The following is a 13,949-nucleotide window of genomic DNA, read 5'->3' as shown; positions in this document are numbered from 1 at the left end:
TTGACCTTATCTCTCCTCATTATTGATTAAAATATCCACCACAGTATTCAATTATCAATACATTTGCTCAACAACATCTGCTTATCACATAGTTTTTTAAATCTTGAATAATAATCTATTTTTTATAAGGATCATAGGCCTCTTGTATAATTAGTTTGGTCCTAAAAGATGTTCACATATTTATTGTAAATCCCTTCACCAGGTTTTAGTGCAACTCTGGCCATCAGTGCTTACAGGTCATGTCAACCACAGACCTCACACTCTTCTGTTTTCTCACAGCCAGTAAGTTCTCCTACCAAACTTTTTCTTTTATTTAACTAGGCAAGTCAGTTAAGAACAAATTCTTATTTACAATGACAGCCTACACCGACCAAACCCGGACGACGCTGGGCCAATTGTGCACCGCCCTATGGGACTCCCGTAAGCAGTATATAAGAGAACTAACGGGACTGCCCCGAAAGAGCTCCCGACCGATGTGTACTGTGGTGCATTAAGTTTGTTGGAACCTCTCCAGCTTGCTGATAATAAATAATTATTCATTTAAGTTTGACTTCAATACATCAATAAATTAAATCCGATATCTTATGTGAAGGAAATGTCGCACTGCATGAGGCAAATGGTGGTCACACCAGATACTGACTACCTTTAAAAAAAAGTTATCTGTGACCAACAGATGCATATCTGTATTCCCAGTCATGTCAAATCCATAGATTAGGGCCTAATTCATTTATGTCTATTGACTGATTTCTTTATTTGACTGATTTCATTCATTTATATTTTTGTTGAGTGCAATAATAACTGAAGAAACTAATTGAATAAATGAATGGGCCTACTAATGTTTTAGGTGTTCTGAGTCAGAACTGTTTCAACGTGACTTACACCCATCAGAGTATCTGTGCTATGAAGGGCTCAACAGTGGAACTGCCCTGCACATATCAACATCCAAGTCTCAGAACCAAACTGGTATATCCAAGAGAAATGTAATGAGGTGCCTAAAATCCTGGGCTCAGTGCCAGAGTATGCAGGTCGTGCTGAGTACCCTGGGACTAAAGAGAAAGACTGCACCCTGAGAATCACAGACCTGAGAGAGAGCGATTCAGCTGAGTACAAGTTCAGATTTAAAACACAGTATTCAGAATGGTGTTACAGCTTCCTGGAACAACTCTGACTGTCACAGGTAATATATAATATCTAATTCTAATAATTCATTAGAATCATTTAGACCTGCAGGTGAAGGTGTCTTCAGCCACAGAGGAAAATAAGAGAACACTGACCTGTAGCACTACCTGTCTTCTGACCGACAACCCCAACCCCACCTACATCTGGTACAAGAACGGACAACATCTCCATGACCGTACTTCCCAACAATACTCCTGTAATACTCTAGTGGTCTGGCGTTACTCTGCAGACAGTTTCTCCTGTACTGTAAAAGACCATGAGAATTTTCTCGCTCCTACAGTGTAGTCTGGACTCACCTATAATAATCATCTTAAGTATCAACCATTAAGGCCTGTGGACCAATAGTAGAACATGTGGGGAAAAACAGACAAATCTGTGAACTCTTGGATAGTAACACTAGTAGAAATTATACAGTATAATATAAAAGGTAGAAAATGGCTGATGGTATGTTATCTTGTTATTACATTTTTTAAAAACATTTTATAAAATCAATTTTAGAATAAGGCTGTAACATAACAACATTTTGAAAAAGTCAAGGGTTCTGAATAATTTCCGAATGCACTGTATGTGTCCTATATATTTAATTTAATTTTAAATAGCCCAGTCCAATACATCTAAAACACTTGAAAATAGTCTCATTATCGTTTGAGGATTTGATCAGATACATTTTGTTTCAGGTGTTCATGGTCAGGGCTGTTTGAATGTGACTTACACCAAGAGGAGTATCTGTGCCTTGAAGGGGTCAACAGTGGACGTTACCTGCACTTATAGACATCCCAGCTGGCATAACGTCACAGAAGTATCCTGGTTCAACAAATGGGAGTCTGGAGTACTGCAGATCTAAGCCAGGACCCAGAGTATGCAGGTCGTGTGAAGTACCATCCAACTACAGACAAAGACTCCACCCTGAGAATCACAGACCTGAGAGAGAGAGTGACTCTGCTGAATACAAGTTTAGATTTACAAAAACTGAGGTAAAATGGGGATACAGCTTCCCTGGAATAACTCTGAATGTCACAGGTAATACTGCCCTTACAGTATTATATAATCTAGTCCGACTATTCCCAAACTGGGGCACGCGTACGCCCAGGGGTACAAGCAATAAAAATGTGATGCACATTTTCAAACAGTCCATTTAAATTTTCCAACAGGGTTATACATTTTCTTGCCTGAGTAGCCTCGTTTCACTGCCAAAAATAAAATTAAACAATCTAGTGTTCAGCGAAATAATAACACAATGTCAAATACAGGTAGCCTAGTCAAATAATTAACATCCAATCACATTAACCGTTACTCTCTAGTGGGAATTCCACTAACGGTCCATATGTAGCCAAACGTAGCTGCTGCTCATTCCGTTTGCTCAAAAATGGATAAATAGTTTTTTTAACAGTACGGCCCACGTCCATAGAGACATATACCAGCTCTACTGGTAGTACTGCTACTACCAGCAGTACTACACCTGCACCTGTCGACGACACAAGTGGTTCTGCTTCCACGAGCACATCCAATGCTAGCATCAGTAATTCTACATTTGTTGCTAGCACAGCTAGCATGGACACTGACAGTTGTGAATCGGATGCAGCCGAAGAGCTACTGCCCCCTTACCTGGGAAAGCACCGAACAACAGACAGGGACATTGGACCATCGAAGAGGCACAAATATGATTGATTTGGGGTTCACTTATATTTGGAGTAGTGCCTCAGCCACAGTGTGTTATATGTGCAAAAGTACTATCTCACAACTCGATGAAACCTTCACTCTTTCGCATATATTTAGAAACGAAACATGCCAATTTGAAAAATAAGCCAAAGGAGTTTTTTGAGCGAGAATTAAGACGACTTTCGAGTAGTAAGACATGTATAAAAGCAACAGATACCATTAATAAGAAAAGGCTAGAAGCGTCTTATATGGTGAGCTACCGAGTGGCTAGGACAGGCAAGCCCCATACTATTGTGGAGGACTTAATTCTTCCTGCTGCCGCGGATATGGCTGGGACAATGCTGGGGGAAAAGGCCAAAAAAAAACGATACAGACAATGCCTTCATCAAACAACACTGTTTCACGACGCATCAGTGACGTGGCATAAGATGTTTTGAAACAATTACTGCTTTGAATACAAGCCAGTGAATTCTATGCTTAGAGCTGGATGAGTCAACAGACGTGGCGGGCCTGGCACAGCTCCTGGTAATGTCCGTTACGTTTATGGGGGGTCAATTAAGGAAGACATCCTCTTCTGCAAATCACTGGAAACCAGGACAACAGGAGAGGATATTTTTAAAGTACTGGACAGCTTTGTGACATCAAATGGACTTTGGTGGTCTAGATGTGTTGGTATCTGTACTGATGGCGCAATAAACATGACAGGGAGACATAGTGGAGTGGTAATGCGCGTGCAAGTAGTTGCTCCCGACACCACTTGGGTACACTGCAGCATCCACAGAGAGGCTCTTGCTGCCAAGGGAATGCCTGACAGCTTGAAAGACGTTTTGGACACTACAGTGACATGGTTAACTTTGTTAAAGCAAGGCCCCTGAACTCTTGTGAATTTTCTGCATTATGCAATGATATGGGCAGCGACCATGTAACGCTTTTACAACATACAGAAGTGCGCTGGTGATCAAGGGGCATAGTATTGACACGTTTTTTTTAATTGAGAGAAGAGCTTAAAGTTTTCTTTACTGACCATAATTTTCACTTGTCTGACCACTTGCATGATGACGAGTTTCTCACACGACTGGCCTATCTGGGTGATGTTTTTTCCCGCCTGAATTATCTGAATCTAGGATTACAGGGACTCTCCGCAACTATATTCAATGTGCGGGACAAAATTGAGGCTATGATTAAAAAGTTGGCGCTCTTCTCTTTCTGCATTAACAAGGACAGCACACAGTTCTTTCCATCATTGTATGATTTTTGTGTGCAAAGTAACTCAAGCTTACAGACAATGTCAAATGTTATATAGCGAAGCACCTGAGTGAGCTGGGTGCGCAATTACGCAGGTACTTTCCTGAAACGGACGACACGAACAACTGGATTCATTATCCCTTTCATGCCCTGCCTCCAGTCTACTTACCGATATCTGAACAAGAGAGCCTTATCGAAATTGCAAGAAGCGGTTCTGTGAAAATTGAATTTAATCAGAAGCCACTGCCAGATTTCTGGATAGGGCTGCGCTCAGGGTATCCTGCCTTGGCAAATCGCGCTGTTAAGACACTGATGCCCTTTGTAATCACGTACCTATGTGAGAGTGGATTCTCGGCCCTCACTAGCATGAAAACTAAATACAGGCACAGACTGTGTGTGGAAAATGATTTAAGAATGAGACTCTCCAATACAATCCACCATTGCAGAGTTATGTGCATCCTTTCAAGCACACCCTTCTCATGATTGTGCTCTTTTGTCTTCATTTACCCCTTTTCAGACTTGCAGGTGAAGGAGACTCCTGGCACAGAGGAAGGGAAGGTAATACTGACCTGTAGCACCACCTGTACGCTAACTGACAACTCCAACCCCACCTACATCTGGCACAAGAACAGACAACGTCTCACCAACCCAAACACCCAAGATAACTACCTCTCCCTAGACCCAGTCAGCAGTGAGGATACAGGCAGATACTCCTGTACTGTAGAAGGCTACAAGAATATCCACTCTCCTGTATTGTCTGTGGGGGAACAATCGTCTTTGAAGGAAGCAGCTGTAGGAATCATAGTGGTTGTTCTGATTCTCATCCTCTGTCTCTCTGGCTTCATGTGGTTCAGGTGAGTGAGAGGAATTTACCCTTTTTCACATTCTGTTTTATAATCGATCAAAATATGTATATTCCTTGATTGATTGATGATTGATTTATTACTTCATTTATTAATTAACAAAACAGGAAGAAGGCCTCCAAATCCACGTTTGACACACAAGACAGGAGAGACACAGTAGAGAATGGACAGGTGAGTCTGTTGGAATCAGCTGACTGAGAACTACAGTGATCTGTGTATAGATGGACTCAATGACTGTGGTAATATTTAACTTTTCACCCCTCATGTTGTCTGTCCTCTCTCCCCATCAGAGAGACTCTAATCCAGTGTATGACAACATCTCAGGCATGGCCATGGCCCCTACTGCAGCACAGAGACCGATCACAGACGAGCAGGATGACGTTACCTACGCCAGCATCCAACACAGAAACCAGGAAGTGCCTCTGTACTCCACCGTCCCACCGTCTCATCCCCAGAAACAGGACCAGGATTTCCAATACGCTACTGTGAAATTCAACAGCCCCAGTGCTGCTCAATAGACATTGGGTTGGATTTAATCAAATGATGGGTTATAGGCATTGCAGCTTTTAATGTAATGTAATTTAAAAAATGTTTTTTTATGCTTTTTGAAAATGCTATATAATTACTCAATTAGAATTACTTAGATTTTGGCTTGAACTTTCCCTTTAAATACAATTATTTTTTACAGGAACATCTTTAATTGTTGTAATATCCCAAACGGACAGTTTCAGCATTAAGGATTCCAGCTTTAAATAACACAATATAACCAACTTTATTCATGAGGTCTAATAGTAAATGTACATTACACAGTGATTTAAACATCCCATCCATACACCACACTAAACCTACACATAGTCTGTGTCTGAAATGACATCCTACTCCCTATATACTGCCAGGTGTGGTCCTCTGTAGCTCAGCTGGTAGAGCACGGCGCTTGTAACGCCAAAGTAGTGGGTTCGATCCCCGGGACCACCCATACACAAAAATGTATGCACGCATGACTGTAAGTCGCTTTGGATAAAAGCGTCTGCTAAATGGCATATTATATATAATTATTATAGGTGACATTTTGGACACAGATATCCTCTTTAACTGTTAAGGGCCAAACAAATTATGCCTGTGTAACAGATTGAAGGTTGTAGCTGCTACGCCACCTTGTTTAATGAGGTGAGGTCCTTGAATAAATGACTAAATACAACTAAACATTAACAAAACACAAGTTCTTTACATCAGATGTGGAGCATGGAAATGACAGAGTGATATGTTGCAATAGAAAGCTTCTGTTTATGTTCTGTATCTAGGCAACAATATATAGCAGCTTAAATCAATCATCAATGGAATGCTCCACACAAACATAACATAATCTTTGGCGCTGTCGCTCATACAACAAGCTGTCCAATTATACAATTAAATGTTAGTGTTCCAATAAATGGCAATAATTACAGAAGTGCATAGTTGAGGAAGGTGTGCTCAGGAAGAGAGAGAGGATCTGGAGATGGGAACACTTACAAAGTTCCACTGAATTTAGATTAGGCCACACGGTCCCCGCTCTCATCCTTCCAGAGCAAGCCAACCTGTCCATGGATAAAAGGGATCTTTGGACACAAAGAGACAATGGACATTAAAACACAAAACCCCGCCCCACACATAGGCAGCACCTGGAACTAATCAAAATTCATTGATGCATGTCACACCAGGAACTCCAAATGTCATTTAAAAAATGTTGTGGATTGCCACTGCGATGACATCACACATAAACCGTCATCGCCACAGTGATGAGCCATGATTTAATTTCCTTTGACAGTTAAATTGTTATTGTGTTGTGTCTTGGGCGTGGCCACACTACCCTGCAGCGGTAACAGGTGTAACCGGGGACCTATAATTAGTGACCTCATCATAGATAACCTCATCATCGCCTCCTCCATGGCGACTAGGCGGTCGTTCCTGGAAACGGCTCACAGTTCTGAGCACGGTTGCTAAGTGACGGTCAAGGATGGAGAGGAGAGAGGCCATGGAGAAGCAAGGATCATGGGAAAGAGAGTCCCTCATGACATCAATAAGGCGGTACTGAGAGGAGCCAGAGAGAGGAGACACAGACGCAGGAGGGTGGAGCGACGGATCATAGAGAGAGAGAGAGAGAGAGAGAGAGAGAGAGAGAGTAAAAGGAGGATCATTGTTTTACCTGCAGCACTGATCCAGAGGTGTCAGGATAGAGGGCTCTCTATAGAGTGGTGTCCAATCCTGTACTCAGCACAGACACAGTACACAAGGTTCAAGATAACAAAGAATAAGCCAACGCAATAATTCAATGCAATAATTAAAATGATCTACAGCCACGTTATTACTAGATTTCAAAACCGCTGGTCACATTTTCAATGCTAATCCTGTAGAATCAGAAACGACACTGGTCCAATTAATGTTTTTATTTTCAAACACTCAGCATATAATTATTATGTTTTCTTAACCTGTATTTTTAATCCTAACTCAACCCCAGAAACAGGAAGAGGATTTCCAGTACGCTGCTGTGGAATTCAACCTCCCCAGTGCTGCTCCATAGACTGTGTTTGAGTCAAATTAATGGCTGCTGTTGTTGTTAAGATGCCTGTAGAGAGCGCTGTAGTACAGTACACTGGAAACACCAGGTTTTAGTGTAGCTGGTGGGACATACAGAACTACAGAGATACCATAAGTCTATTAGTATGGTCACATTATGTTGTTGCATTTGTTTTAAAGGATTTGAATAGGGATATTTTCCAACTTTCCTTCTAGTATAATACTTGTGCTCCAAAAGTTCACACATTTATTGTGAAGCCCTTTGGTTGTTAGGAAGAGGCATCATGAGGACAGGAAGCCAGCTCTGCATTACCCTTCAGTCCCTCAGTACATCTAGTTAGTGTCAACCACAGACCTCACACTCTTCTGTTTCACACAGCCAGTAAGGTCCCCTACCAAACCTCTCTCTCTTCACCAGGTAAGTACACTTGATAAGACATTATACCTCACCATTCTAGTTTTTATTGGGGATTTCTTCTGCAGAACACACGCTTGTATGTGAAAGGTATTGTAAAATGTACTGGAGTGTGGATTCATACATTTTGTTTTGTTTAGCATTGTTTTTTAAATACTTAATTTGTTTAATGTTTAGTTGTATTATGTAGAAGAGACCAGGATATTTTATTTTTTATTTTACCTTTATTTAACTAGGCAAGTCAGTTAAGAACAAATTCTTATTTACAATGATGGCCTACACCAGCCAAATCCGGACGACGCTGGGCCAATTGTGCACCGCCCTATGGGACTCCCAATCACGTCCGGTTGTGATACAGCCTGGAATCGAACCAGGGGGTCTGTAGTGATGCCTCAAGCACTGAGATGCAGTGCCTTAGACCGCTGAGCCAATCGGGAGCAGCGGTCGTCCGGGTTTGGCCGGTGTAGGCCGTCATTGTAAATAAGAATTTATTCTTAACTGACTTGCCTAGTTAAATAAAGGTAAAATTAAAAATTAAATAAAATATTGGATATGTTGTTGCCCTGTGTCCCAATACTCAATGTTATAGTCTTGGTCCTGAGAATAAAACAGGTTTAAAACAATCAACAGAGAAACACGTGTCTTACAGTGCTACAGGTCTGTTCTAAGTTATTTTTCCTGCTTAATTGGAGTATCAGGTTTAGTAATTCACCAGTTATAAAGTGTATTTTAGTTGTTTACCTTCATGTTTCTAAGACTGCAGGGAGGGAGATGCAACAATGGTCTTGAGAACAGCAGGAATGGATACATAGGCCTGTGGTTTACGCACATATCTCAGCAACTGTGCAACAAACTGCATCAGAGTTAGCCTAACCATTCCCGGTACGCTGGCCTTTAATAACCGCGCTATAGTTAGCCTAACCATTCCCGGTACACTAGCCTATAATAACCACGATATAGTTATCCTCACCATTCCTAATGATGATACTAGCCTACAATAACCACGATACAGGCCCTATACTGAAGCATGCATGAGAGCACCAGCTTTTCCGGATGACTATGTGATCACGCTCTCCATGGCCGATGTGAGTAAGACTTTTAAGCAGGTCAACATTCACAAGGCCGCAGGGCCAGACAGATTACCAGGACGTGTACTCCAAGCATGTGCTGACCAACTGGCAAGTATCTTCACTGACATTTTCAACATGTCCCTGCCTGAGTCTGTAATACCAACATGTTTCAAGCAGACCACCATAGTCCCTGTGCCCAAGGACACTAAGATAACCTACCTAAATGACTACCGACCAGTAGCACTCACGTCTGTAGCCATGATGTGCTTTGAAAGGCTGGTCATGGCTCACATCAACACCATTATCCCAGAAACCCTAGACCCACTCCAATTTGCATACCGCCCCAACAGTTCCACATATGATGCAGTCTCTATTGCACTCCACACTGCCCTTTCCCACCTGGACAAGAGGAACACCTACGTGAGAATGCTATTCATTGACTACACCTCAGTGTTCAACACCATAGCGCCCTCAAAGCTCATCACTAAGCTAAGGATCATGGGACTAAACACCTCCCTCTGCAACTGGATCCTGTACTTCCTGACGGGCCGCCCCCAGGTGGTAAGGGTAGGTAACAACACATCTGCCACGCTGATCCTCAACACGGGGGCCCCTCAGGGGTGTGTGCTCAGTCCCCTCCTGTACTCCCTGTTCACCCATGACTGCATGGCCAGGCACGACTCCAACACCATCATTACGTTTGCCGACGACACAACAGTGGTATGCCTGATCACCGACAACGATGAGACAGCCTATAGGGAGGAGGTCAGAGACCTGGCCGTGTGGTGCCTGGATAACAACCTCTCCCTCAACGTGATCAAGACAAAGGAGATGATTTACGGGGCTGTAGTGGAACAGGTTGAGAGCTTCAAGTTCCTTGGTGTCCACATCACCAACAAACTATCATGGTCCAAATACACCAAGACAGTCGTGAAGAGGGCACGACAAAGCCTATTCCCCTCAGGAGACTGAAATGTTTTTGGCATGGGTACTCAGATCCTCAAAGAGTTCTACAGCTGCACCATCGAGAGCATCCTGACTGGTTGCATCACCGCCTGGTACGGCAACTGCTCGGCCTCCGACCGCAAGGCACTACAGAGGGTAGTGCGTACGGCCCAGTACATCACTGGGGCCAAGCTTCCTGCCATCCAGGACCTCTATACCAGGCGGTGTCAGAGGAAGACCCTCAATATTGTCAAAGACTCCAGCCACCCTAGTCATAGACTGTTCTTTCTGCAACCGCACGGCAAGCGGTACCAGAGTGCCAAGTCTAGGTCCAAAAGGCTTTTCAACAGCTTCTACCCCCAAGCCATAAGACTCCTGAACAGCTAATCATGGCTACCCGGACTATTTTTTCCACATTGAGGAACCATCTCCTTTCGACTGCAAAATTCCATTTAACTTTTCTAGAGGCTCTTCAGCGGACAGAGACTGCAAAGAAACCCTTAAAATATTGTGAAGATAGATTTTTTAATGAGCTGTGGTCCTGGCATAATTGTGTGACGCCATCAGGGCCGGATTAATGCAGAGGCTTTCCGGGGCTGAAGCCCCTGGGCCCAGGCCCGTGGGTGGCCAAAGAGGCAACAAAAAATGTACAATAATAAAACAATTAACACATATACACAGTACCAGTCAAAAGTTTAGACACACCTACTCAGTCCAGGGTTTTTCTTTATTTGTACTATTTTCTACATTGTAGAATAATAGTGAAGACATCATAACTATCAAATAACACATATGGAATCATGTAGCAACCAAAAAGGTGTTAAACAAATCCAAATATATTTTTTATTTCAGATTCTTCAAAGTAGCCACCCTGTGCCTTGATGACAGCTTTGCACTCAGGAGCTCGCTCTCAATGTAAACAGCCTGCTGCTGCTTGCTGCCGCTTTGATAATCGTTGTAACGTATACACCGGGAGTCAGAAAGCAGGTGCAGAAGGTGAGTTTCAATACTTAACAAATACAAAATAACAAACATGCAATGTTATACATTCCTAATTAATGACATAATTACAATCTGGGTTTATTTTGGAAATGATCTTTTATGATTCTATACTCCACCTTCGCCGTCCGGACCGGCCCGCACCTCACCCTCGGGGCCATCCTTCTGGCCGGCGACATCGAGCGTCGGTGTAAGGTTCTGTATTTATTTTCTTAGTTCACCTTGTGTTCTTGAACGTAGCCCTGTTTCTTTGTGTTCTTGAACGTAGCCCTGTCTTTCATTTTTGTTCATTGATTTCACCTGTGTTAGTTACTCACCTGGTCTCAATTCGACATACCAATTAGGATCTGGCAAAAAATACTTGAATCAATTATAGAACCCATTGCCCTTTATGGTTGTGAGGTCTGGGGTCCGCTCACCAAACAATAATTCACAAAATGGAACAAACACCAAATTGAGACTCTGCATGCAGAATTCTGCAAAAATATCCTCTGTTTACGATGTAAAACACCAAATAATGCATGCAGAGCAGAATTAGGCCGATACCCGCTAATTATCAAAATCCAGAAAAGCGCAGTTAAATTCTACAACCACCTAAAAGGAAGTGATTCCGAGACCTTCCATAACAAACCCAACACCTACAGAGAGATGAACCTGGAGAAAAGTCCCCTAAGCAAGCTGGTCCTGGGGCTCTGTTCACAAACACAAACAGACCCCACAGAGCCCCAGGACAGCAACACAATTAGACCCAACCAAATCATGAGAAAACAAAAAGATAATTACTTGACACATTGGAAAGAATTAACAAAAACACAGAGCAAACTAGAATGGTATTTGGCCCTAAACAGTGAATACACAGCGGCAGAATACCTGACCACTGTGACTGACCCAAACTTAAGGAAAGCTTTGACTATGTACACATTCAGTGAGCATAGCCTTGCTATTGAGAAAGGCCACCGTAGGCAGACCTGGCTCTCAAGAGAAGACAGGCTATGTGCACACTGCCCACAAAATTTGGAAAAAGTGGAGCCTTGCCTTTTGGTTGATCCATTTGTGGTTTCAGGATGGGTGAAAACAGAGTTGGGTACAGTGGAATCGGTGCGGGTAACCAGAAGTGGTCTAGTGATAATTGTTTGTGTTTCGTTGGTCAGAGGGAGAAGGCGCTCAGATTTACACAAATGGGGAAAGAATTGTGAATTGTTTTGCTCTCAAGATAAGGGAGCCATTGAAAGGAGTGATTACTGGGGTATCAGTAAATGTAAAAGTTGACCAACTGAAGGGGAAGATTCCCGGTGTTTGTGATGCTCGTTGTTTGGTTCGATGCAAACAGGGTGGCCTGACAAAGTGAATTTAGGATATGTTATCCTGTACGAGCTTATGTGCCAAATACATTACGATGTTACAGGTGTCAAACTTATGGGCATGTGGCCGCAGTGTGTAGGAGGGAGGTTCCAAAGTGTTAGAAGTGTGCAGACGGGCATAAGACAAAGGAATGTGTAGCATTGGGGAAAGTAGTGGTATGTGCTAATTGTAGGGGTGCCCATGGGGCTGGGGATCAGAAATGTCCCGTGCGAGAAAGGCAGGTTGAGGTTTCCAGGGTAAGAGTAGTGAAGAAGTTGTCATATGCTAAGGCAGTGAAGAAAGTAGAGGAAGATGGGTCAAGGGGGAGGAGTGGTGAGTAGTAGATATGTACCAATACAGAGGGATAGGCCAACAAGCACCAGTCTCAACGTCAACAGTGAAGAGGCGACTCCGGGATGCTGACCTTCTAGGCAGACTTGCAAAGAAAAAGTCCAGTGTCTGTGTTCTTTTTCCCATCTTCATCTTTCATTTTTATTGGCCAGTCTGAGATATGGCTATTTCTTTGCAACTCTGCCTAGAAGGTCAGCATCCCGGAGTCGCCTCTTCACTGTTGACGTTGAGACTGGTGTTTTGCAGGTACTATTTAATGAAGCTGCCAGTTGAGGACCTGTGAGGCGCCTGTTTCTCAAACTAGACACTCTAATGTATTTGTCCTCTTGCTCAGTTGTGCACCGGGGCCTCCCACTCCTCTTTCTAGTCTGGTTAGAGCCAGTTTGCGCCGTTCTGTGAAGGGAGTAGTACACAGCGTTGTACGAGGTCTTCAGTTTCTTGGCAATTTCTCGCATAGAATTGCCTTCATTTCTCAGAACAAGAATAGACTGACGAGTTTCAGAAGAAAGTTTTTCGTTTCTGGCCATTTTGAGCCTGTAATCGAACCCACAATTGCTGATGCTCCAGAAACTCAACTAGTCTCAAGAAGGCCAGTTTTATTGCTTCATTAATCAGCACAAGAGTTTTCAGCTGTGCTAACATAATTGCAAAAGGGTTTTTTAATGATCAATTAGCCTTTTAAAATGATAAACTTGGATTAGAAAACACAACGTGCCATTGGAACACAGGACTGATGGTTGCTGATAATGGGCCTCTGTACGCCTATGTAGATATTCCATAGAAAATCAGCCGTTTCCAGCTACAATAGCCATTTACAACATTAACAATGTCTACACTGTATTTCTGAGCAATTTGCTGTTATTTTAATGGACAATTATTTTTATTTTCTTTCGAAAACAAGGACATTTCTAAGTGACCCCAAACTTTTGAACGGAAGTGTATGTTTCAGTAAGATTAGATTTTTTGCATTTATAACAATGGTTATTCATTGTACTGCAGGGATGGAACGTAAGTCACAGAAATTTAGATTGTGGTGGCAGCTGCAGAGAGGGATTTGGGTGTGTGAGACTTGACATCAGAAGAGTTAACATGGAGTGTTAAGTGGTGATGTCCTATCATTTCAGGTTGAGGGCATGAGGTAGGAATGAATATATGTAACTAGTGGAGTAGGGTGGTGTTAATTATTAATAATATTTTTGAATTTGTGAGTGTAGTGTTAGATGGTTGGGTATTTCTTTACTTTATTTTAATTTTCAAACAAAATATAAGGGAGTTGTACTCCAGTCTACTAGGTGGCGGTAATGCAACAAATTGGATGCCAACCGCCGT

General features: G+C 42.6%; 1 long non-coding RNA gene across 1 annotated transcript; it reads left to right on the top strand.

Moving 5' to 3' along the window:
- Positions 1-4,804: 4,804 nt before the first annotated feature.
- Positions 4,805-5,378, top strand: LOC123484563. The gene is made up of 3 exons (XR_006658581.1): positions 4,805-4,937; positions 5,054-5,117; positions 5,237-5,378. It is a non-coding gene; the product is annotated as an uncharacterized LOC123484563 (long non-coding RNA).
- The last annotated feature ends 8,571 nt before the right edge of the window (positions 5,379-13,949 follow it).

This window comes from Coregonus clupeaformis, unplaced genomic scaffold (assembly GCF_020615455.1).
Source record: "Coregonus clupeaformis isolate EN_2021a unplaced genomic scaffold, ASM2061545v1 scaf0358, whole genome shotgun sequence".
In the NCBI taxonomy this organism is placed as follows: domain Eukaryota; kingdom Metazoa; phylum Chordata; class Actinopteri; order Salmoniformes; family Salmonidae; genus Coregonus; species Coregonus clupeaformis.
Note: the sequence above shows the minus strand (reverse complement) of the source record. Positions and strands in the feature narration are given on the sequence as shown.